The following is a 15,838-nucleotide window of genomic DNA, read 5'->3' as shown; positions in this document are numbered from 1 at the left end:
GAAATAAATTTCAACTGAAACATACAATGTCAATATATGCCTTTACTAATTCAGCTCATAACAAGAACAGAACGGAAAGCCACCACGTAGCTTAAGAGTCTTCGCGCGATAAAATGGTGGAAGGACGTCTAATAAAATTGATGTGAGAGTAATTAATATGAACTTTTAAACTCGCACTGCGTGAGTCTTTACAAACTATTCCATACATTGCGTTCACGTCACTGGACGAAATGACGCGCGTTTCTGAAGTGTTTGGGTGATTGATTTATTGATGCTACGTGATTGAAGAAAAGAGCATTATTGGGAGGTAGATGAGTCAGTGTAATGCATTTTATCCTCTCCCTGACACTAGGCGTCTGGGAAAGCTGGTCGAATGTAGCAGTCCTATTGAAGTATCGACGTCTACGGGCCCCCAGTGAAAGGATGATATTAGTTTCCACTTGGCACACCCCTATCGATAGCTGCAGCTTTCGCTGTTTATTGCCTTCTCGGTTTCCCTCATTGCCTATACAGGGAGTGGAGGAAACCGCGCACGTCAGGCGGCAGCGTGCCTGGCAGACGTCCGTAGGAAGAAGGCGCCAAGCTTCAAAGAAAGGCGATTCGTCGTATCGCAATACAGTCCAGGCACCGGACGCGTACAAGACCAGCGAAATTCCACGTGACCTTGTGAATTAGCGCTCTCTCTCTCTCTCTCTCAAACGCTGATCATAGGCGCTCACATTCGGTGTCGCATTGTCTCCTTGGTTGCTTGAAACTCGTAGCTAAGAACAGCGTACCACGGAGAAAGTTTTCTGAATACGGCCCATATTTTATTATCATGTTTTGACGCTCATAAAAGAAAACACGAGAAGCCGCATTTCGTTGGGGGTGAAATGTAGGAACACTGGTGTACGTGCATGGGTGCACGTTAAAGAACCCCGGGTGGTCAAAATTAACCTGGAGTCGCCCACTGCAGCAGGCCTCATAATAGTATTACGGTTTTATCACATAAAACCCAAGAATTGCATTCCAAACACGAGAAAAGAAAAGTTCACCGTTTAAGCAAGTGAACTTGCTCTAGCGACCAAGCGTAAGTAGCCGGGCGTTCCAGACACGTGCGGGTCGAGCTCAGCTCACCGTTTCACCGAACAGCTGCAGCAAAAATTATTCACATGGACTCCGTAACAGCAGATGAAACACGCACCTTTCATCGCTCGATTCGTTTTCGCAACGCCGTCGATGCCACGGCTGACTCGCTGCGTTACCTCGCAATTGCGACAGTACTCAGATTGAGGACACAGCAAGTGCGCACGTACGCGAGCCAGCTCTCTGCCGCACGCGCCTCGCGAAGAGGAACGACGGCGGGATAAGGAGCTGACAAGCGCGGACCAGGCTCGTCTGACGAGGCACATGCGTGGGTTCAAGGACTGCCGCTCGGTTTCCGATGTTTACGGCCGACGTTCAGGAAGCGTTGCCTCCTTGTAGGCTCTGGCTCGGTTATTCGCTTGTCTCTGGGCGCATGACTGTGTTTCAGGATGCGTGAGGTTGTTAGGAGTGTGGAACTGGAGAATCGTGGTTGCAGTTGGCGTCATTGTTGAAATAAATAACGATGATTTTTGACGTTGCGTGTTCCAAATTTATATTTTTCAGTTTGAAATATAAGAAATTGACAGCGATGGAAAAATAAGACAATAACGTTATCACTTATGTAGAAATAGCTCTTTTGCAATAGAACACAGGTGTGCGAAAACGAATTTACTTTACGCCTACAGAGAACAAAACATCTTTCCCCGTACAATTGATAGCGTTCACGTAAACATCTCGCGTGCGTAATTTTTCTTGGCCAGGTGAAATACGTGCCTATAACTGAACGCATCGAAATCTATCTTGTTTGACAAGGAGAATTCATGCTATACGCTCATTAATTAAAGCGAACAGATAATGAAGCCGAGGAAAGCATAGGAAAATTTAACTGCATTTTAATTGAAATGTAGAAATGATAAACTAAGAGAGAAGTAGAAAGCAACAACAATAGGGAAACCGAACCAAAACAAATTGGAATGAACCCTGCTTCATGAGCGTGTAAAATTCCCGAACATAATACTCTACAGGTGACTGCTAAAGTAAGAGCTCCCTGAATAACACAAATTTGATAACGTAATCCCCGTACCAAAAACTGACAGCCCAACGGTAGTCTCCTCTTTCTGGCCTATTTCAATGTTTTAATCTTGTGTAAATTTTTCGAACACATTGCATTCAAACATATTTCGACATTCTTAGAAGCTAGTAAGCTGACTTATCAGTGACACACGGATCTCGAAGGACCTATCAACATAATCATCATCAGCCTATTTTATGTCCACTGCAGCACGAAGGCCTAATTGGACATCACATAATTTTCAATTCTGCGATCTCCAATTACCCCTGTTCTCATGGTCGGATTAAGAAAAATGGGGGCCCTGGGCAAATGCGCATGCTGGCCCCTTTCCTTATACTGACCACCTCCCCTTTCGTCTGCTACGCTACTGGAAATATGCCATGTTTCATTTGAATTCCACCAAATTAAGAAGAACGGAGTGCGATCAACGGCATTAATATTGTCGTTATTACTATAAGGAAAAACAGCAAAACTTGCTTGGAATGCGTGCTGTTGTAAGCACCAACACATATGTTCACTCTGTGATTAATCTGCATTCTTTTTTTCTGCAATAGCTAGGCTTTAAAGAAAAGTTTAGTGCACTCAAGACGAACAAGAGCGTAGAAAAGACAACACAGCTCAGATGTCGATCCTTCTGAAGCTAGGCTTTGTTTGCATCACTAAGTTTAATCCCGTGAGGAGACGCATGGTTGTATACAAAACATTCTTTATTAAAATTCAAGCATCAGACGGCAGTAATCGTTATACACGTTACTCTATAAATATGCAATAGATATATACAATACTTAAGGCAATACAAATACCATAATATTCACTAGAATACAGAAGAAAATTACTAACTGTAATTACAAAACATATTTTGAAAATATTTTCGGGAAAGATAAGACCAGCAAGGACGACACCAAATGAACGTGGCACTCTCAAAAACAACGGAAATACAGTTATTTATAAGCACGCTAAATATCACAAGAAGAACAAACAAGAGACGAACAACGAAGATTTGCATATATTGAATTACACTGCTCAGCGTTTCATTGGCAACGTGGAGCTGAAAAGCGACACAACGAACGTATTGGAACTATTCATGTATAGCGCAAATAGTCCTCTTTTAAAATGGCATCTTTCGGGCTTTCGCTTTGGCAAAATCAGATATAGTCTGTTCCAAGGATAGATCGCGGAGGAGATCACTTTAAATGGACATGATAGCAAGCGAGTTCACCTTGTCATCAAGGAGGCTTGAACGAAGGCGATTTTTTATCAGCGACAACTTGGAAAACGATCGTTCGGTCTGACAGTTTGCGACGGGTATGCTTAAGTACATTCGCAAAGCAATAGAAATGTTCGGAAACGCATCAATAGGCTTTCTTTCGTGCAGCAACTTCATTTTTTCCTAGGGACTCGTGTCCTGGGACACAGAGTTGTGCAGAAAGTTCGCAAACTGAACGATTTCAGCGGAAAATGCTGGCTCGAAATCATTTTTGTAGGTTTTCACGAACTTCTCAGCCTGCTGTGCCAGAGAGGCCTCGCTCCCAATTTCTGTCAGCAATTTTAAGAATCCGCATCTTTCACAGAGTTCAGTGTAGGCAGGCTTTCTCGTTCGAAAACCAGAACCTAGACTGTTAAGTACGACATTCTAGGTCTCTACAATAAACTTTTTTTTTTACCTTGTAGCGCACTATCGCTTTTTCCGTCCGGGTGCTTACTCAACATGGTGCGTTTGCCCTCATCCTGATAACATTGATCCGTACTTAGCGTATGTGCTATGTGCTCTCCCTTCGAAGGTATCAAAGAGAGGTTACAAAGAATTAATAAACCCTTCTAGTGAGCTCAGCAGGTCTACATCAGTTGAAATGTCTAGGCCTGGTTTTTGAAATGCTACGCTCATTTTCTCAAAGCGCTCCATGATATCACTCCAGAAAATCGCCATGAATGCAGTTTCTAGTTTTCTCATTTTCTTGAAGAGAGAGTGCGCTTCGTTCCTAGTGTCACCGTTTTCTTTCTCGTTCTTTGATATAGCTTCAAGGCAACACAAGACTGCATTGAAATTTTTCAGAATGGCCTGACATGATTCAGCGTGTCTTGACCACCTGGTCTCAGAGAGATTTTTCAAAACAAGCTGTTGGCCAGTTCCGCCCATGCTGTCCAAAAGATACCTCCATCGCTTAGGTGAGGCAGCAAGGAACGCGTAGAGTCTCTGAATTACAGTGAAAATTTGACTGCCTCAAGGTAACTGTGAACGCTACACGCCCCAACTATGTTCGGTGAATGACCAGCGCACGGGACGTAGACTGCCAATTCGTTCAGGTGTTTGATTTGAGCTTGCAGTCCTTTGTATTTTCCTGACACATTACTCGCATTATCATAAGCTTGGCCCCAATCATCATTGAGAAGAACATTGGTCGTTAAGAGGGACATCACGGTATCGAAAAGATACAAGCTGGCATACGATTCAATTGGAAGAAATCCGAGAAATCGTTCATAAACTTTTCCATTTAGATAGTATCGTAAAGGAACTGACAGCTCATCAAGGGGAGTAAGGTCGGGAATCAAATCAACAATTAAAGAGAAGTATTTTGCGCGTTTCACTTCGTCAGCGAGACGTTCCTTGACAGCCTTTGCCATATGCTCAATAAATTCATCAACAATTGTTTTTGACAGATACTATGGGCGATCTTTTCCTGTGTTCCCGTAGCGTTTGTTGTGCTCCTCTAGAAAGGGATCAATCTTGGCAATGGCCTCAAGCACTCCCATATAATTGCCATTTCTCGGTGAACCAAAAATCTCATCACTGCCCCTAAACGTTAGGTTCCGCTCAGCTTGAACCTTACCTACAACTACTACGCACGTCAACACCTTTGTCCAGTAAGCGGTCTCAGTGACAAGATGCTTAACTAGCTCCTTGTCAATTGTGCTGCTCAAGTTAGAGCGGGCGAGCCATGCTGCCACGTAGTTCCGGTATGGTATGGTGTGAAGAACTTTATTTAGGTCCTGAGGGATCAGTCTGGGACTGATGCGGGCCGCTCCCACGTCGGTACAGAGAGGCCGAGCCCCTCTGCCATCACACGGGCCCTCTGGACAGCCCTGAGTTGGTCCGCCAGCACTTCACTGTGCAGCATTGGCTGCCACCACTGTTCACCTCGAGAACCATCACCGGCCAACGCCAAGCAGCGCCACAGCATGTGTTGTAAATCGAGCAAACCCCCACACTTACTACAATAGACTGAAACCCCGCAGTCCGGATTAATTTTATTCATGATGACCGGGTTAGGGTACGTCCGTGTCTGCAGAAGCCTTAATGTAACCGCCTGCGGCCTACTTAATTTAGGATGTGGCAACGGGAATGCCCTGCGCCCTAAGTAATAGTGCTTGGTGATTTCGTTGTAGGTTAACAGTTGGTCCCTGTACTCAGGAGCGGGAGATCCAGCCCCTTCAGGGAGTACACGGCACACTAATCCTCGTGCCTCCCTGTGCGCCACCTCGTTGAGGTCACGCGGGGCTCCCTCCACTGTCCCCATGTGCGCCGGGAACCAAGTAACGGTATGCGAAGTGATATCCCTACCCTGCAGCAGTCTGTTAGCCGGTTCCGCAACAAGTCCTCTCGAGAAGGCTGTAATCGCAGATCGCGAGTCGCTAAACACCAAAACTCTTCTAGAATCAATTAGTGCTAGAGCAATAGCCACCTGTTCAGCAACCCCCGGGTCTTTGGTATAAATGGAAGCAGCATTTCTAACGCTCCCTTTGCCATCTACTACCACCACCGAATAAGCTTTTTTACCATTAATCCATGCGGCGTCAACAAACGCAGACTCCTCCTCCCGATCCTTTGCCTCTCGCAACAAAGCCCTAGCTCTCGCGACCCGCTTCCCTACATTGTGCACGGGGTGCACTTTCCGTGGAAATGGACGAACCATGATATTTGCCCTAAGGTTCACGTTCAACTCGTGTAGGGGCGCCCTATCGTGCGACACAGCCACCGATTCTTCAATTGACTGTAATATATACCTACCGGCTGGTGTACCTAGCAACCGCTCCCTCTGTGCGGTACGTTGAGCCTCAGCAATTTCATCTAAAGTATTATGCAAACCCAGTCGTAACAACATATCGTTTGAGGTAGTCATAGGCAGACCAAGCGCAGCCTTGATGGCTTTTCTGATTAATGCTTCCAATTTATTTTTCTCCCCCCTATTCCAATTTAGCATAGCTGCCACATACGAGAAATGACACATAATAAATGCGTGAACGAAGCGCATCGCACCTTCTTCTCCTAAACCCCCATGCCTATTAGAGATCCTTCTTATAAGTCTTATGGCCTCCTCCGTTTTCTTGGTAATACGCTGAATCGTTCTAATGTTCGATCCGTTCGCTTGAAGTACAAAACCCAGGACCCTGATTGCTTCAACTTTGGGTATCACCAACCCTTCCCTAGTATGAATTCTAATGCAAGGCTCAACTTCCGGTACCCAACCCCTCGGCCTACGACCTAGCTTCTTAGATTTGAAGATCAACAACTCCGACTTTTTAGTGGAGCACTTGAGCCCCATGAGACCCAGGTACTCCTCCGTAAGCGTTACCACCTGCTGCAGCCTAGCCTCAAGCTCTCCATCACTACCACCGACACTCCATATAGTAATGTCATCCGCGTAGATAGAATAGCCAATATCCTGCACAGTGTCCAGTCTATTAGCCAACTTCGACATCGCCAGATTGAATAACATAGGCGAGAGTACGGATCCCTGCGTAGTACCACAGCAACCCAATTTAACGACTTCCGATTTTATCTCCCCAAACCTGAGACATGTGTTTCTATCCGTAAGGAAAGCCTTGACAAAATTGAAAAGCCGCTGCCCCATATTCAAGTCCGATAGCACCCGTAGAATGAAAGAATGTCGGATTTTATCGAAAGCTTTTTCCACATCAAGTCCAATTAGTGCCTTAGTATCCCTTGTTCGCCGGTCAAGGATCTGATGCTTAATCCTGATCATAGCATCCTGAGTCGAGAGGCCGGGCCGAAATCCTATCATCGAATGCGGAAAGACCCCATTGCCCTCAACAGAACGCGTTAGCCTATTTAAAATGGCATGCTCAGCGACTTTTCCCAAACACGACGTCAGGGAAATGGGTCTGAGATTTTCAAGCCCCATGGCCTTGCCCGGTTTGGGTATCAGAACAGTAGTTGCCGGTTTCCACTCTTCCGGGAAAGAGCCTTCCTTCCATAGGCAATTGATCTGCCGCGTAAGGAACTCAATTGACCCATCGTCTAAATTCCGTAGCATTTTATTCGTAATGCCATCCGGCCCTGATGCCGATCGACCATTAAGATTCTGCAGCGCCATCCTGATATCACTTTCAGTAAATTCCGCGTCCAGAGCTGCATTTACGTCTCCACTATATTCCAAAACCACATCAGGTGTATCGTGCCAGGTCTCCAAAGGAAGGTATCTCTGAGCCAAATCCTTTAGCAACTCCTGCTCCGTGGAGTCCCGACACGCCTGATGGACCAGCTTACCTATCACAGTCCTCTGATTAGACTTAGTGTTTGTCTCATCTAGTAAATGTCTGAGCAAACTCCATGCGCCTCCCCTCTTAATGCGACCATCAATAGAATTGCACACTTCATCCCATTGCTGCTTGCACAGTACCCGACAATGGTCTTCAATTTCCTGATTAACCACTGCTATACGCTTTCTAAGCCTTCTATTTAAACTCTGACCCTTCCATCTCGCTAACATCGACTGCTTTGTTTCCAACAAATGTGCCAGGCGACTATCCATGTGTTCCGTGTGAATATCGGTCTGAACCTCTTTAGTGGACGCCTCAACGTCACTTTTAAGCTGACTAGTCCACTGTTCCAAGGTCAACTCATTTCCTTCATCATCGATTCTCTGCGCTCTTCTTTTCCTAAATGCGTCACAGTCAACCATCCTGAATGTGCGCTCCTTTTTATTAGCCACTGCCAAAGTAATCATAAGTATGTAATGATCGCTACCAAAATCTTTATTAGAATTGGACCAGGACGAATCCACCACCCCCCGAACAAAAGTGAGATCAGGTGTCGAATCTCTACATGTCGACGTGCCACATCTGGTGGGATACGAGGGGTCTGTAATCAGAGTTAAATTCAAGTCTAGTGCCTCCTGCCATAGTCTCTCCCCCTTAATAGTGCTATAAACATACTTCCACACATGATATGGTGCATTGAAGTCCCCTCCAATAAGCAACGGTGCATCCTTAGCCAGATTGGTTGCCTTGGTCAAGAGAGATTTGAAACTCTGCTTCGTGTCCCGAGGGCTACTGTACAGGTTAAGCAGGTAAACGCTCCTCTGACATGACCTTTGCCGACCTAAGATTACTTCCACCATAATATATTCAATCTTGCAATCTGCCATGGGAAGATCATGTCTAATATACGCCAACCTCCTGTTAATGAGAGTAGCGAGTCCTCTGCCCTGTTCATTATCCTTAAATTCCGCTTTGCAATTCGTTAAGGTCAAGTTAAACGTCAGTGTTTCCTGTAACATGATAACTTGAGGCTTGACACCATGCGTTCTAACAAACTGCTGCAGAGACGCCTTCTTATGATTGAACCCCCTACAATTCCACTTCCAAATACTAAATGAACTATTTAATAGAGCCATCTTGACCACGGAAATTTGGTGAACTAGTTTTGAGCTCAAGTCCACTCGGCGACTTACCCTGCTGGGCTAGCGGCCGAGTGCACTCCCGCTCCATAACAGGGACCACCGTCTCGTTTAGATATATTTCAATTTTGCCTAATCTCTGATCCGTGATATTTTCCCGTTCTTCTATCCGCTCCAGTCTACTAATGATCTGATTTACACTGACGCAGCAAAAGCCGAGCAGCAAAAGAGGTTGCTGACTCAGGAACAGGACAGGGCTCTGTTATCGTTGGTTCCGCAGAAATATGGGCGACCGAAGTTGGCACCGTTTTCACAAGATCCAGACAACCCAGATGAGTCAAACCTTGCTTCTTGCCAGGAAACCGTGGTGATGGAGTTGGCAAGTCCTCCACAGAAACACAGTCGGTACTATTGGGAGTTTGACACGGACTCTGGGTAGAGAGATCATACTGCTCCGCGGACGCTGCATTCAGTAGGTACCTTGTTATCTTAGTTATCTTTGGTAGCTTCTTTTACGCTCTTCTCTTTCTAACTTCGCCTTTCGTTTAGACGCACCACTTTGATGCTTCCGACGGAGAATTTTTGCATGAATGGATGCTAATTGTTCACCGGGCACTTCGTCAGTCCGACGCGACTGCAGGTGTCCAACGGTGGCAGTCCTGATGACTGGCGCACGCTGCCTGGATGGTCCGTAGCTGGCCTAGAGTGGTGCGTCCCCCGGGAGCTCCTCAGCGGGCGGGCTTATGCAAGCTTAACCGGTGGCTTGGAGCTGAATCGCAGCCCGCGATAGACGCGCGCCGCGTCTGTGTGTTTCTAGCGCGAAAGCAGGCGTTCACATACACGTAGAGTTCCTTGTACAAATTCCCTCCTTCTCCGTACAAACTCACTTCTTCTCCCGTTCCGGTCTCGTCTTTCTTTTGGCTAAGAGCAATCGTCTGTTCTGGGAGGTTCTCAATTTTTCTTTCACCCCGTCGACGCTGAGCGCGCGAACGAAGGGGAGAGGGTGACTCCTAGCGCAGGCGAAGTTACGCGCCCTCCGTTGTATCTGAGGCATCTTTTTATAATTTCTGTGAAGTTCGGCGGCCTGTCTGACATACTTTTTCCGTCGAGTGCGCGTGGGGTGTGCAGCCACTAGGCAGGAATGGGCCCTGGAGACAGGCCTTTGTATCGAGCTTTCCAACACCCCCCTTCCCTCTTCCACAACCCCAGCCCGAACAGTGAACATTCCATGCCCCAAGGCACGTGGACAAAAGCACGTGTGACGTCTTCTTTCATCTCCTGCCTAGACTCTGCCATCAGACACATCATCATCTGCTACCGGACTAATCCTCCCCCGCCCAAGTTAGCATCACGGTGAAGGAAAGTCGAATGGGAGGCACTGTTGGGTACTGCACCACATCCTTTCTATGAGAAGGACAGCGGCGGAGCTATTTGAGAGGTCGAGGGTGCCGCGGTGGTGACGAGGGGCAAGGGAGATTTAGGTCCTCATCCCACATTACATGTTTTACGTGTTTCCCTCTTGCCCCTCCTCTACAGACAGCACTGGAAAGACGAACTAACATGAAATCACGAAAACTCTTCCAAGCAAACACACCTGGCTTCGTAAGAAAGAGGGCCCCACCGGGGTGGCGGGGGATTCCGGTTTTGACAGCTCGACAGGCTGTCCCCCAATGATCAGGCTAAACTCATGCTGTTACATTACGCGGGGAGTCCCGTCTGCTCGTACTGGTTTTCTCGCTTCATACCTGTCGCTGGAAGTTCCGTTGCCCCTTGCGTTCCATATACTAAGCAGGTTAGAATAAATGGGCTCCCTTCTTGTACTGCCCGAGGTGAGGCCCTGGGTTGCAGCCCCCTTAGCCCCCCACCCTTAATCCAGCGCTGCCTGTCCTGCACCGTCCGATTTCAACTACCGCCCACAAATTTCCTGATGTCGTCGCATCACCTAGTCTTCTCTCGTTCTCTACTGCGCTCACCTTCTCTTGGAACCCGTTCAGTAACCCTAATAGTCCACCAGTTATCTAACCTACGCATTTGTTGACCTAGCCAGCTCTATTTTTTTTTTGCTCTTAATGTCAATTAGAATATCGGCTATACCCGTTTGCTCCCTGGTTCAAGCCGCTCTCTTTCTGTCTGATATGGTTATGCCTAGCATTATTCGTTCCATTCCTCTTTGCGCTGTCCTTAACTTCTTCTCAATCTTCTTTGTCAATATCCAAGTTTCTGCCCCTTATTCTAGATCCTGTAAGTGCATTGATCGTACACCTTCCTTTTCAATGATAATGGTAAGCTTCCAGTCAGGAGCTCACAATGGCTGCCGTATGCGCTCCAGTATATTTTTATTCCTTTGTGAATTTCCTTCTCCTGATCAGGCTTCCCTGTGAGTAATTGACCCTCGTAAACGTACTACTTCAGAGACTAGAGGCTGACTGTCGATCCTGAACTCTTGTTCCTTTGTCCGGCTATTCATTACATTTTTCTTCTCCATATTAATCTTCAACCCTACTGTTACACCCTCTCTCTTAAGGTCCTCAATCATTTCTTGTAACTCGTCGCCGGTGTTGCTGAACAGGCCAATTTCACCTGCCAACCGAACGTTGCTCAGATATTCGCCGTTGATCCTTAGTTCTAAACCTTCCCAGTTTATTAACTTGAATAATTATTACAAGCGGTAGTGAATACCATTGTAGAGATTGTGTTTTCTTGTCTGACCCCTTTTCTTTATAGTTATCTTCATACTTATCGTGTTTAGTATTAAGGTGCCTGTGGAATCTTGTAGACATTTTCCAGGGTATTTACGTAAGTGGTGTATAATCTTTGATTACGCAATGCCTCTATGACTGCTGATATCTCTACTGAATCAAATGCTTTTTTCGTAATCTATGAAAGCCATAAAGACAGGCTGATGTACTATGCGGATTTCTGGATAATCTGATTGATGACTTGGATGTGATCTATTGCAGACTATCCCTTCCTGAAGCCAGCCTGTTCCCTTGGTTAATTAAAGTCTAGTGTTGCCCTTATTCTATTGGAGATTATCTTCGGTGAATATTTTATGTGATACTGGGAGTAAGCTAATGGGCCTATAACTTTTCAATTCTTTAACGTCTCCCTTTTTGTGCATTAGTATAATGTTTGCATTCTTTCAGTTCTCTGCAACCCTTCAAATCAATAGACACTTCGTATAGAGAACCACCAGTTTTTCAAGCTCTGTCTCCTGCACCTTTGGTTAAATGGACTGTTATTCCATCTTCCCCTGCCACTTTTCCCTGTTGCATGTCTTGCATTGCCCTTCTAACCTCATCGCTAGTTATAGAAGGAGTCTCTGCAACCTATTCATTACTGCTTCATATGGAGGTATCGTGGCTCCACTGGGTACTGCACAGGTCAGTATGCAGTTATTCGACTGTTTTTACTATACCTTCGAGATTGCTAATGATAGTACCCGGTTTATCTTTAAGATCTTGGTTTGTCCTATGCCAAGTTTCTTTCTCACTGATTTGAGGATGCGTCCATTTCTTACGGCTTCCTCGGTCTTTCTGACATTATAATTTCCAATATCCCTTATTTTCTCCTTGTTTATCACTTTTGACAGTTTCGCGAATTCTATGTTATCTCTTGAGTTGGACACTTTCATTCTTGGTAATTCCTTTATAAGGTCCTTTATTCTTTGGGAGAGCTTGCCTACTGGTTGCCTTGGTGCCTTACCTGCCACTTTAATTGCTGCCTCTAAAGCCGGCCTAGTTACTGTTTGATTCATTACCTCTATGTGATCTTCCTCTCTGTTCTAAGGCTGCATATTTATTCGCAAGTAGCAGTCTGAAGGGATCTCGTTTTACTCCTACTGCGCCTAGGTTGGTCTGTTTCTTCCTGACCAATTTTACTCTTTCTCTCTTCAAATTGAGGTGAATCTTACACTGTAAAAAATTGCCGTCATTATACGGAGGAATTCCAAGTAAATATACGGAAAGTATGTCGAATTTTAAGAATATGGTAAAACCTCCCGTTAATACACGAAAAGTCCTCTACGTTTTAAGCTTTACGGCCATTTCACTGTAATAATACAGTGGCTACACTGCTTTGCACGGAGACAGAATTCCGTAATTTTGTTACGCGAACATCCGCACTTTTGCGAGGAAGACTATACACGTCGTCTGAATGAGCGCTTGTATTTTCAGATTCAGCTAACAGTATTTTATTGAACACGCAAATTGAATGCATTCTGAGGATGCGTACCAAATGTGAGAGTTCTACCAGAAGCTACAATAACAGATTATATATATATAAATATATATATATATATATATGCATCCCCAATTCCGGTCGCAGTTTGCCGCGCATACGGGCCTTGTAACGCTGATCATATGCGCAAATATACGTGTGTGTGCGATGTGCTCAAATTAAGCGTTTCGTAGTTAATAATACAGCATCTATGTTTAAGTGAACGAAGAGCCGTGGGCATACGTGCATCCGCAAACAAACTTGCGGCACTCAGGTGCTGATGCACCGGGAATGACTCTGGTGCTCTACGCCAAAAATTGTCCGCACTATAAATCAGTACTGAAACGTAGGGAGACGTATAATGACTTTAACTGCGTTTATATTTAGCACCAACTGGTCTCGAAGGCGACTCGTGGCCTGTATATCCAAGTATACAACGGCCGGGTGGAATTTTCGAATGCGAGAAGCAATTAACCCAAGAGTGAAAGGGCTTGGCAGAACTATAAGGTGAGTGGTTTAACTCGTTCCCACGATATTTCCAAAATATCTCGTCTCTGTCACTAAATGTCCGTTCATTGACCGACAACAATTACGCATAATTTTCACTGTTCATGTGTTCGGAATTCTTGCGGCAAAATACAATCGCAAGCATCTGGCGCTTCACCTTGAAACAAGACCGTTGAGCGCGCACGTTCTTGTACGGCAGAATAAAGATCGCGAACATACGCCGATACTTGTGCAATCTACGGGAAGGTAACCGGAGGTGAAGGACCTAGTACCGTGCTCGTGCTGTGTGTACTGTCAAAAACAAGAAAAAAAGAGAAAGGAAAGAAAGAACGCCTAGTGCCAAGTTGGCGTAACGATTCAAGCTTTATTTCTTTTTGATCCGTCATGCAACACAAGTTGTTTCATGTGATTTATCCACTTATTTACCCGTTAATTGCATGCGCCAACCAGCCTAAATTAACACTATAGTAGAGCGTATTGACTCACCGCAGTGCAGTGCTTTGCACTGCATTGCAAGACTGGGGTTTGCTATCCGCAGAAGCAAACCCTCTGATTGACCTCCCTGAATTTCTTCTTCTTGCATATTCTATCTGTTTGTATGAAATGCACTACCTTGTTGGAAAGAAAGCGCGCTCGTCTTTCAGAATTCAATTATTTGTCAAGCAATTATTTTACTGTTTCAGAGGCTAGCGCACAAATGCGCAAACGAAACCAATTCTGTTTTGTTCTCCGTACTCGCAGAGTGCGGCACCACGGCACAGCGCGCGCTGCGCTTCGGTGAGGGGCCACCGCCAGGCCCCGAATACTCTAAAAGTTCCACAAATGGCTACAGAGGGCGAAACTATCGACCGCGCGTCGCTACTAAGAAAACAAGCATAGTACACCAATAAAAAGTTTCCCCCGTGAGGGCATTATGTCCCGCTAGAGGCGCCATAGTAAGCGCAATTTGAACCTACAAACTTTCTTCAACAACAAAGGTAGCATTTTTATTACATGAAAAAGACTACCAAATTAACGTTCCTAGTTTCATATTCTACTCTTTGTTACTAACTTCGTTGTTTTTGCCGATATAAATGCAAACTAGCGTTCAGCATCAGCGACCTCCCACCTGACCTCTCGCTTAGATTTAAAATTTGTACCGCTATGTTGGCATGCACGGCAGGTACGGATTCATTGGTTCTTGTATTGGTTGCTTGTTTTGTGCAAAAACCAGTTTATTGCGCTTCCATGCCTCGCGTTATTTAACCTGGGGGTGCAAGCGCGAAAGCTAGGTTTCACTCGTGAGCCGTGTGGAGCACGTCTGCATCGAAATGGGAGCCGGATCCTGTTGCGACTGGGCCCGGCAATACCGGTGAGTCGTTTAACGTCGCTGCTTCAATCGCTACGTAATACATTCGTCTCGTTCGCTTACAGGCGGAGACATCTTAACGAAGCAGCTGTTGCATTGCATATGGGCAGTCAGGACCCTCTGTTGCAGTTTCCGAAATAAACTTTTAGTTGCGAGGCCATCATTATGCACGCATTCACAAAAGAGAAAGCGATATCGGAACACGCGTCACATTTTTCATCTCGTAGCCATCCATGGGTGACTGAGTAGCCTTATCAATATATATTTTTTTGAGTTCGCCGACAACTTCTTTCATTCACAGACGCGAATAAGCCTTTGATAAACTGAAGCTAAAGTACTGAATTTAATATGTTAAACAGTTGCACCCATGATAATTCACCCATATTTCGTATCTGTTGGTTCCAAATGTTCTTGCTGTTCAGTTTGGTTCCCCTGCACTGCATCACGTTCACACAAAAAAATGCGTCATTTCTAATAGTTTCACGTCTATCATTTATTTCCTTCTAAAACCAGCAGTGAGCGCACAAATGTTCTCACTTGTGATCTTAATAATACCTAAGCTGTTGACATGCATTGTAGTTAGGCAGAGATCAATTTTATGGAGCGTAGCTATATTTACCACGCTTTTTAAGCGCTCTAGAAAAACAGTGTACGTTTGAACGTGTCCCGTAGTCACAAATCATTAGAATGCTCACACCTTCTCGCAATTAATATTGCAAAATTGTGCTTATTCAATGTCTGGCGCAGCCAAAACGTCTGTTCCAGACATGCAGTAATGAGGACGGTACCAGTATAAAGCAACACACTCCGCGCGCTAAAGCGAAGCTGCTGCCTGCTAAAATAACGTCATTGCGTTGACTTTGGCTGCTACGACAAGGTAAGAAAACACCTTTTTCAGAAATAAATATGCTTGCTATATGCTGTATTGGCTTGCTAGTGTTGAGATACATGTCAATTGTTTCTAGCAGATGATATGAATGTTTGTTCATG

The 15,838-nt window shown here is 45.3% G+C and overlaps 1 protein-coding gene across 4 annotated transcripts in view; it reads right to left on the bottom strand.

The window, feature by feature from the left end:
* Nucleotides 1-15,838, bottom strand: part of LOC142560879 (cytochrome P450 3A4-like) — a 95,372-nt gene that overhangs the window by 39,610 nt on the left and 39,924 nt on the right. For 2 of the 4 annotated variants that reach the window (XM_075673287.1, XM_075673286.1), the window contains exon 1: nucleotides 1,184-1,331. The exons of 1 other annotated variant lie outside the window; for it this stretch is intronic. The gene's annotated coding sequence lies outside the window, so the exon portion shown is untranslated. Of the gene's footprint in view, nucleotides 1-1,116; nucleotides 1,332-15,838 lie in introns of those variants that run through there. One more of the 4 variants, XM_075673288.1, reaches the window with a different exon arrangement.

The sequence above is a fragment of the Dermacentor variabilis genome, chromosome 10 (assembly GCF_050947875.1).
Source record: "Dermacentor variabilis isolate Ectoservices chromosome 10, ASM5094787v1, whole genome shotgun sequence".
NCBI classification, from domain to species: Eukaryota; Metazoa; Arthropoda; class Arachnida; order Ixodida; family Ixodidae; genus Dermacentor; species Dermacentor variabilis.
This window is presented reverse-complemented; position numbering and strand designations above follow the sequence as displayed.